At 31.1% G+C, this 11,091-nt stretch overlaps 1 protein-coding gene across 1 annotated transcript in view; it reads right to left on the bottom strand.

Annotated features, from left to right (window-relative positions):
- The window catches only part of LOC111993923 (phosphatidylinositol N-acetylglucosaminyltransferase subunit C), a 48,172-nt gene that overhangs the window by 24,905 nt on the left and 12,176 nt on the right, over positions 1–11,091 (bottom strand).

Below are 11,091 nucleotides of genomic sequence, written 5' to 3'. Positions count from 1 at the left end.
AAAAAAAAAAAAAAAAAGGACTCACGAAACCAAAACACAGTTGCAGCTATAGTGCTACTTGTGAAATTTGTTGTGTCAATATAACAATATATATAAAAGGAGAAAAAAAAAATCAAACAGAATACTTGAAAAAAAAACTGTAGCTACCGTGCTGATTGGTACTGTAGCTACCGTTCAAAAGTAATTAAAAAAAAAAAAGTGACAAAGTGCCTCACCAAAATTTCATTGTTGTCGCTACAGTGCTTGCACAGTGCAAACACACTGGGTGCATAGTGCCAAAGCACTGTAGCGGCATAACTGCTTGTTGTGTTAGTATAACGATATAAATGTCAGTTTACATCAATATTTAAAAGAAAAAAAAAACCGATTACTAGAAAAAAAAAAGAAAGAAAAGAAAAAACTTTAGGCGCTGTAGTTATAGTGCCAGTTGAATAAACAAACGGGTAAAAAAAAAAAAGAAGGACTCACGAAACCAAAGCCTTGTTGCGGCTACAATGTTGGATGTGAAATTTGTTGTATTAATATAATAATATATATAAAAGAAAAAAAAAAAAACAAATGGTATAATTGAAAAAAATAAAAGTACCTCACCAAAATTTTACTGTAACGGCATTGCCGCTTTTATATATAAAGAATTTTTTTTTATCAAAAAGCTAGATAAGTTAGCTCTCACACTAGTCAATGAGAATTCGAGGAAGATTAAATGAACACCACGAACATCCTCATAATTCAAAACTGATATGTGAAATCGGCTTGCTCTCAGCCTGTCGACCGCACATGGATTCGTGGATCCCGCACGACCATGAACATTCAGAAATTGATCACATGAATAAGTTTTTTTTTTTTTTTATAGATCTTTTAAAATAGCAGCAGAGAAACAAAAGTGCAGACTGCCGACACGTTTTTCCTAAACCGTTTTCTAACCCAACACGTGATTATGGTTTTTTTTAAGTACAGCCAATATCAGTTACCCCATTCTCCTTATTTATCTGTTATTTTGTTACTCGGAGAAGTCTTAACTCTTACGTAATTTTTCTTTTATTCTAAAATTTCTACAAATGCTAGGATTAGGGTTTCCAACCCTTAGATCATTCCCATTCGGTAATGCAACAAATACACAATTTGCATCCCAAAATACCACTTTATTTATTTTACATTCCCACGTAACAATACACCTTAAATTTCGTTCTTTATTTTACATCTCATCCCCATTAAAATAACTAGCCTTTGAGCACGCGCTTACGCGCGTGCTCAGAGGCTCTTCTATTTTTTGGGTAAGGGTTAATTTATGGTATTTATTATAATTTGGGATCACTACATTCTCTAATCACAAAAAAACAAAAAAAATAAAACCTAGGGGTGTGATGAAAAAATTATATTATCACTCATAATACTCATCACACCCCTAGGTTTTATTTTTTTTGTTTTTTTGTGATTAGAGAATGTAGTGATCTCAAATTATAATAAATACCCTAAATTAACCCTTACCCAAAAAATAGAAGAGCCTCTGATCACGCGCGTAAGCGCGTGCTCAAAGGCTAGTATTTTTTTAAAAGTTTATCAAAAAAAGAAAAAGTACACGTTTGAAAATATCCCATGTTCTATCCATGTACTATTTAAAAAAATCCCACTATCTATCCCACGTTAAACATCTCAAGTTTTCCTCTCTCCTTTTTTTTTTTTTTTTAAAAAAATTTTGTTATTACCTTTTTGGTGTTGTTGATGTTGTTCTTTTTTTTCAAATTTTATGTATGACAGTTATCATTTTGACTATACATCCATAACATAAGTAAATAAAAGCTTAAATTGAAAATTTTATGGCAAGAGATACATGTTAATTGTATACAGAAGAAATATAGTTTCTATTACGAAAGAAATTTTTTTACAACACTTTCTTAGATAACAATCACTTTATGTGAGGTTTAATACATATAATAATTCTTGTAATGTCTCTCACCCGAACTTATCTAATATTTCATTCCAATGACTCCTCAATGCAATCCAAAAATTTGTACGTACGTCAACGTGAGAGAGATAAAAGAATTAGGGTTAAACCAAGTACTTAAAAAAAAAATAAACAAAAAAAACTTTAATCCATGTTATCCTTTTAATTTTTGTAATTGAAAAATATAGTAATTTTAAATAATTATGAATGAAAACAATTAACTTCTACAAAACAAAAATAGAATAGCCTCTAAGCGTGGCTCTCAAGCAAGTATGATAAAGTGAAAAGTTTTCATTAGAATTGTACCCTTTAAGGTTTAAAGGATAAGACTGTCAAAAAAAAAAAAGTTTGAGAGGAATGCTCTGCATTTTGGGTTCCACGGTTTGCTAACAGCACCACAGGTGGTCTTGCCTGGCTTGCAATTGAGATTAAATCCATTTAAATTTTTTTTCATAAAAATTCTATAATTAATTTATTACAGCATAAATAAAAAAGCAACCGTACTCACCTTAGATTCTATATGACAATGGTTGCAACCTGGGGCATTAAAAATTGGATAACAATGAATGGAACTCAAAAGAAGACACGTTGAGAGCAAAAACAAATACAATATTTTAAAGCAGCAATTGAATGTAAGAAATAGAAAACTAAAAAACAGGATAAGTAAAAGAAGAATATTTGCTTATATACTTATCCGGATAATCTTGGAGGTCAGGTAATCAAGTCTTTTGTTATTCCAGTGCAGTAATATTCTATTCGGGGTTTTTTTTTTTTTTTTTTTTGATATTTCCAGAAGAAGAAGATGAAAAGGAAGGAGGATATAGCATGAAACTTAAATAAAATAAAATAAAATCTAGATAAGCAAAAGAAGTTAAAAAGAAGTTAAAATTTTTAAATTTGATAGTAAAGGAGTTTCTTATGAGTAAAACATGGGAGAGTGGAATTCAAGCAATTTGTTAGGAGTAAAATGTGGGAGTGGAATTCAAACGTGTTAAGGTTTTTTTTTTTTTTTTTGAAATTTGAAAAAAGAAAAAAGGGTGGCCGGGGTATTTATTTTTTACAAAACGTAGGATTTTATTTTTTTTTCAAAATAGAAACATGGTAGATAATTTTTTTGATACAATGTGGGCTTTTTTCATTAGGTTTTTTTTTGTTTTCAATTTTTATCAATTTAAAATTTTAAACAATTGCTTATGATTTAGAGATAGAAATAAGTTTATTAAATTAAGGGTATTTCATTAGTAGTTCCATTTTTTTTTTTTTGCTTATGATTTAGAGATAGAAATAATATATAATGCCAAAACCATATATATTCAGTCACCACCAACATTTCAAAACTATATTTAAAAAAAAAAAGAAAAAAAAGTTAATGTGATACATATATATTAAAAAAAAAAAAAAGTAGAACTCAAAGAAAAAACAAAACTTTCTTAAAAAGAAAAAAAAATGAAGAAGGAGGTAAGGGAAGCCATACTGTTTAACTGTTCACGAATGATTTTGAATGCTTCTTTTGTAGCATAAGACAGCCTTGTCAGTGGATCACAATACCTACAATATGAAATGACAATTCATTAAGAAGTACAATGGTAGAGTATACGAAGGAACCATTTAAAAAAAAAGAAGAAAAAGAGAGAGAGAGAGTTAATCTATAAATAAACAAAACAAAACAAAACAAAAAGGAACTTGCAAAAGATAGAACCTGAAAATTTGTTGGAGTCTTTGACAGTAACATTTAAAAAAGAAAAAAAAGAAAAAAGAGAGTTAACGTGATACATATAAGAAAAAAAAAGTAAGAGCTAAACTAAATGTCTTGAATTTGAAGAAGAATGAGAGATAGAAACTGCAAAACGTACGTGAGTTTTGTAGGTTTTAAAGTATAGAAGTTTTAATTTACATATCTATCCCCATTAGTTGAAAACTTGTAAGTGGGTATGATGAGGGTATTTTAGACATAAAAAATGTGGAATCCAAACAGGAGAAACCCCTTAAATAGTAGTATAGATAAACCCACCCCACACCAACATTCCAACACCATGACAGCGGCTAAACGGCCCAATCCCAGCCAAAAAATACACCCAGCAACTGCCAGCAAAACCCAGCCACAACAATCACACCCAGCCAGCAAACTCAGCCATCGCCATAAAACTCAAAACCAAATCCACCAACTACAACACCGTTGACCCTCCATGGCCACAACAACACAACCAAGCCACAATCACCGCAACAACCCAAAATCTCAAATCAACCACCACCAAAACCAAATCGTAACCTAACGACCTAAGTTGCAGCCCACACATCGTGCTCCTCCTTAAAACCCAGACCCAAAGCAGTCGTGCTCCTCCACAAATCAAAACCCAGACCCATACAACCACCCTCGTGCTCCTCCATTGTCACCACCACGACCTAGAGTTACCGTTGTTCTAAACCAGAGTGTGAGTGAGGAGAGAAACAGAGACAAACAAAGAGCAGGAGAGGAGAGAGAGAGAGAGAGTGTGTGTGTGTGTAAAAGATAAATCAAGTGAAATAAGAAGAAATAATGGATAGAGCTCCTTTAGCTGGGATGTATATTTCAATCCTACTACTAGTGGGTTGCAAATTTTTTTGCATCTTGTATTTCTGGATGTGGGGTGATTTTGTGAGTTTTTGGAGTTTTTGAGAATGCATTTTTATATTTTGCATTCCCATTCATGCTCTTAAAAAAGAGTAATGTTCGGACTCATTCAATAGTTCACTATTAATTAAAATTTCAATTTTTCATTTCGTTCTTTAAAACTTTTTTATGAACTCTAAATCTCTATCATGAATATTCTATATCTATAATTTGAGGATTTAAGGTGTTCAAAGGTTTGGTGCTTTATTTGTTACCATGTTGTAAACACCATATTTTGTAACCAACAACAAAATTTCTAGGCTGAGGATGAAATGTTCATTTCACACATCGAATGAATTCGTCATTCTATTACATGCTCATAATTTTTCCTTTTTTATAAAATTAAATTTCATATTTGACTTAAGATAGAAATTTGCAACATAGTAGGCCATTATGGAATTCGATGGCAAAGTGGTCATTTTCTTGGTGTAAATTAAAATTTTTGATCAAGTTATATTAAAGAATGATTTTTATAATCGCATTAAATTGAGTCATTACGAAATTTTAGTGGCAAAACAATCACTTTCTAGGTGAAAATTCGAGTTTTAATCAATTCATGTAACATAATGATTTTCATTGGTTGATCAAGTCATGTGAAACAATGATCTTCTACTCAAGTTTTATTACACAACTTGAGCGTACACAACAAACTTGAACAAATGCAAAATTACCATAATGAGCTTTGCAAAACCCGATTTTGTCACAATGGAATCTTTCAAAGAGCTTGCTAAAAGAAAACTCAAATACCTTTGAAAAGTGAAAACTTGTTTAAGTAAGTTTCATTGGCCATGATAGGGGAGGAAGAAAAGCTCAAATCCAAACCCTTATCTCTCGTTCGTGTATTTTTTTTTAGTTACTTGGAATTTCCAAGAAACTAAATGCTGTCAACTTAGTTTACAAAAGCCTTGAGAAATTGGGCCAAAAACTAAGTTAATAAGCTAGCCCCTTATGGCCTAGACCATGCAAGGCCCAGAAATAGTTTTTTTATTATATATAATAAAAGAAAAAATCCAATAAAATGGACCAAAAGTGCAATTGTAAGTAAAATTTCAAGGTCTATTACAACCTCTCATGATATATTTGGCTAATAAACTGCATCATTGTTACAAATTCATATGGAGTTTCGATTGAGCACCCATACTTGTGGTTTAGAATCTTGACATTGAAATTGATAGAAGGTAAATTTTCTCTTTAGAATCATGTCTATCCTCTTTGAGACTTCAACTACTTCAAATCCTTTTTGTTTCACCCACATGAATCTTGGCATCAAAAGTCATAATGAAAAACTAAGGCCATCACCATAAATTTGTCAAATTTGACAATAAGATCCAAAAAGCTAATCACTCACCGAATACAATTATTCCTACAAATCATAACCATTTGAGCCAAAAATCAAAACTAAAAATCATTTACATACGGAGAAGGAAAATCAGGAATGAAACAAAATTTCACCCCTATAGAATGCAATATAAAAAGAGAAGCAGAGACAAATTAACTCTTAAGAAACAAAACATGCAAGAGCATGTTAACAAAGGATTGAGACTTGAAGATGGGGTTCGTTGGGTGATTTCTTATGCCTTTGAAAATGGTATTCACCTCAACTCAACAAGTTTTATTATCTTGGGTCTCCTATTGAGTTGCTTTGTGGTTCTGATTATTGGGTTTGTTTAACTTTAGAGATTACTCCATCTATAATTGTTTCATGCAAATCTATCAATGGAGTAATGAAGTGGCAGTATCGATCAAGTGGCGTCCAAGCACAATTTTACATTGCTTTCATGAAAAAAATTCAGGGGGGGTGTTCTCTGTTCCAAATAGACCGGAAGACTACAACCGCTGATTGTGCCATAAAGGTTTGGTGATAGATCTTGATTAGGCCAAATAATCTTTAGATATATGTTACTTGAATTTATGTTCTTAGCACAATTGTTGTAAAATGTTTAGAAAGTAGTAACTAATCTTGGTGTTAAGATTTTAAATTTAACATTCAAACAAACCACAGAAATACATGATTGAAACTGCTCTTTAGATATGAAAAAAAAAAAAAAGATCAGTAAAATATTTTTTACATTTTATTAGAAAGAAAACATAGATACCCTCTAATTTCTAAAGAAAACAACAATCATGGGTATTGAAATTTTTTTCTCAAATAGAAGGAAATTCCAAATCAACTTTCGAAACAAAGTTAACAAACAACACCCAAATTTCCTATCAAAGTAATAAAAATAAAAACCCAAATCAATTAATAGCATTAGGGATTACTAACAATGAATAAAACTAAAGACAAATCATGTATTGATAGTCAAAGAAACTTTAATAATCTGTATATTAGTAGTGAAATCAACTTCGTCAGAGAGAAAGAGAAAGAGAAAGACAAACCTATTTCAAATATCGTCGCCGGGCAAAGAACGGCCGATACTGTTTCTTCTTTGGGTTTTGTTTAGCTGCCCTGGGTTCTTGTGGTTGATTAGTAAGAGAAGAAGCTAATACAGAAGAAACCAAATTTTGGGTTCTTTAGATAAACCGAATCGAAAGCGTGATATAGAGTTCGAAGCGTGACACAGAGAAATTTGTTTTTGAGAAGGAGAAGCACACAATGAGTACTGGGTTGTTTTAGATTTTTACTTATATATATAACTTGTTTGACCGGTAGCCAGTATTTATTCTAAATTACTCCAAATTAAATGAATGGTCCGGATCAAATTTTCATTCATTTAACGGTTTAGATTTAGGTGGGTACCATACCCCCAAAAAAAGAGGGGAGTATGGTAGCATGACCCATAATGATATATCTAAGTATTTGATGCCATAAAATTAATAAAAATATTTTACTGATCTTTTTTTTTTTTTTCATATCTAAAGAGCAGTTTCAATCATGTATTTCTGTGGTTTGTTTGAATGTTAAATTTAAAATCTTAACACCAAGATTAGTTACTACTTTCTAAACATTTTACAACAATTGTGCTAAGAACATAAATTCAAGTAACATATATCTAAAGATTATTTGGCCTAATCAAGATCTATCACCAAACCTTTATGGCACAATCAGCGGTTGTAGTCTTCCGGTCTATTTGGAACAGAGAACACCCCCCCTGAATTTTTTTCATGAAAGCAATGTAAAATTGTGCTTGGACGCCACTTGATCGATACTGCCACTTCATTACTCCATTGATAGATTTGCATGAAACAATTATAGATGGAGTAATCTCTAAAGTTAAACAAACCCAATAATCAGAACCACAAAGCAACTCAATAGGAGACCCAAGATAATAAAACTTGTTGAGTTGAGGTGAATACCATTTTCAAAGGCATAAGAAATCACCCAACGAACCCCATCTTCAAGTCTCAATCCTTTGTTAACATGCTCTTGCATGTTTTGTTTCTTAAGAGTTAATTTGTCTCTGCTTCTCTTTTTATATTGCATTCTATAGGGGTGAAATTTTGTTTCATTCCTGATTTTCCTTCTCCGTATGTAAATGATTTTTAGTTTTGATTTTTGGCTCAAATGGTTATGATTTGTAGGAATAATTGTATTCGGTGAGTGATTAGCTTTTTGGATCTTATTGTCAAATTTGACAAATTTATGGTGATGGCCTTAGTTTTTCATTATGACTTTTGATGCCAAGATTCATGTGGGTGAAACAAAAAGGATTTGAAGTAGTTGAAGTCTCAAAGAGGATAGACATGATTCTAAAGAGAAAATTTACCTTCTATCAATTTCAATGTCAAGATTCTAAACCACAAGTATGGGTGCTCAATCGAAACTCCATATGAATTTGTAACAATGATGCAGTTTATTAGCCAAATATATCATGAGAGGTTGTAATAGACCTTGAAATTTTACTTACAATTGCACTTTTGGTCCATTTTATTGGATTTTTTCTTTTATTATATATAATAAAAAAACTATTTCTGGGCCTTGCATGGTCTAGGCCATAAGGGGCTAGCTTATTAACTTAGTTTTTGGCCCAATTTCTCAAGGCTTTTGTAAACTAAGTTGACAGCATTTAGTTTCTTGGAAATTCCAAGTAACTAAAAAAAAATACACGAACGAGAGATAAGGGTTTGGATTTGAGCTTTTCTTCCTCCCCTATCATGGCCAATGAAACTTACTTAAACAAGTTTTCACTTTTCAAAGGTATTTGAGTTTTCTTTTAGCAAGCTCTTTGAAAGATTCCATTGTGACAAAATCGGGTTTTGCAAAGCTCATTATGGTAATTTTGCATTTGTTCAAGTTTGTTGTGTACGCTCAAGTTGTGTAATAAAACTTGAGTAGAAGATCATTGTTTCACATGACTTGATCAACCAATGAAAATCATTATGTTACATGAATTGATTAAAACTCGAATTTTCACCTAGAAAGTGATTGTTTTGCCACTAAAATTTCGTAATGACTCAATTTAATGCGATTATAAAAATCATTCTTTAATATAACTTGATCAAAAATTTTAATTTACACCAAGAAAATGACCACTTTGCCATCGAATTCCATAATGGCCTACTATGTTGCAAATTTCTATCTTAAGTCAAATATGAAATTTAATTTTATAAAAAAGGAAAAATTATGAGCATGTAATAGAATGACGAATTCATTCGATGTGTGAAATGAACATTTCATCCTCAGCCTAGAAATTTTGTTGTTGGTTACAAAATATGGTGTTTACAACATGGTAACAAATAAAGCACCAAACCTTTGAACACCTTAAATCCTCAAATTATAGATATAGAATATTCATGATAGAGATTTAGAGTTCATAAAAAAGTTTTAAAGAACGAAATGAAAAATTGAAATTTTAATTAATAGTGAACNCCCCCCCCCGCCGCGAAAAGACCAGTTGGACTATTTTTAATTTATTAGTAAGATTCATTTTCATTATATATCCATTTATAATATATTTCCTATTGTTATATTTAAAATAATGTATTTTATTAAATTTGGATTTTCAGTAAAAAGCAAATAGAAATGATGAAAGCTAAGGGCATTGTCGATAAGATAAGCAGAGCTGTAAGTTGAATAATACTTATATTTTTCAGGTTATTGTTATTGTTTAGTTGACATGACATATTCATGGAGATCTTAATTGAGTATGAATGTCTATTACAGGTTAAGAAGGAGATTAGAGAAAAGTGGATGAATCTTGATGAAGATTCTAAATTAGAGTACAAGAAGGAAGCACGTGACAATTATGATAAGTATGCTAATTTGTCACATAATATTCCTCGCAAATCACGTAAAGTAAGTATTTACCTATGAAACTTTTAGCATTCAGGACTATGTATTAAATTTCGTTATTAAACCCTTTTTATTTATTATATAATGTAGGTTTCATTATATACTCGGTGTGCCCCTAATCGTGTTCGTTTGATGGCTTTAAATTTAAATGAAAGACAAAGATTTGTTATTCGAGAAATGGGATTTGGTAGTATGTTGGATTTAAGGTCTATACAGTTGGATAGAGATTTTTGCAAATGGTTAGTTGATCATTTTGACCACAATTCTTGTGCATTGGATATTTGTGGAAGGAGGTTACCAATATCCACTGAAGACGTAGAATTTATTCTAGGAATAAAATCAAGAGGGTAGATGTGTCTATTGCTGTAAGCGCTGAAGAGATAAATCATATATGCCAACAACATGGATTAAATGTGGTAGGGGATATACCAATTAACCTCTTAGAGGGTAAGCTAAAGTAGATGAAAACATCAGGAAAAGAATTTGTTGGTTGTTTTTTGCTATTTGTATTGGGTACTTTATTATGTCCCACTCCAAAACCTTATATCAAATGGTCCTTTATCTCAATTCTCCTTAATATTGATGAGTTCAAAAACTTGAATTGGGTGAAGTTGGTGTTGGATTTTCTTGTTTGAGGTGTGTGCAAATATAAAGAAAGGAATTGTGTTGGTGTTAATGGTTGCTTGCTATTTTTAATTGTAAGTTGTAGAAAATAGTTACTTTCAAGAATATGATTTTGCTTATCAAATTTCTATGACCCTTTTATACATATTGCAGTTGTTTTATTTTAAGCATGTTAATGTTGAAATGAATCTTGAATATGTGTCCAAACGACTTCAACCACATGTTTGTTATTGGGGGAAAAAAGAAGTTAACCAAAGGATGCTTAAATTTAAGTCAATTGGAAGTTTTGACAGTCCTAAAGTAATAATTGACTTTTTTTAATGTTTGACTTTTTATAAATAAGTTAAATATGATTTATATGTGAATTATTACCCCCATGTCGTTGACATTTCTTTTTATTATTTTTTTATCAAAGTTGGTTGTAACACAAATGGATGGTGGACATGAGATAGAAAGTATTCCATTAGAGAAACAAGATATTAATGAATCTCATGCTATGCCATCTCAACATGAAGACAAGCGAAATATGGTATCTTTTTTCAACCAATAAATCTTATGAATTTGATGATAATTTGGTGTTGGACATTTGTTGATGATTGTATCTATAAATTAATCCACAGGGTTTTGATGAAGCAATTC

This window comes from Quercus suber, unplaced genomic scaffold (assembly GCF_002906115.3).
Source record: "Quercus suber isolate HL8 unplaced genomic scaffold, Cork oak 2.0 scaffold_26, whole genome shotgun sequence".
Taxonomy (NCBI): domain Eukaryota; kingdom Viridiplantae; phylum Streptophyta; class Magnoliopsida; order Fagales; family Fagaceae; genus Quercus; species Quercus suber.
Note: the sequence above shows the minus strand (reverse complement) of the source record. Positions and strands in the feature narration are given on the sequence as shown.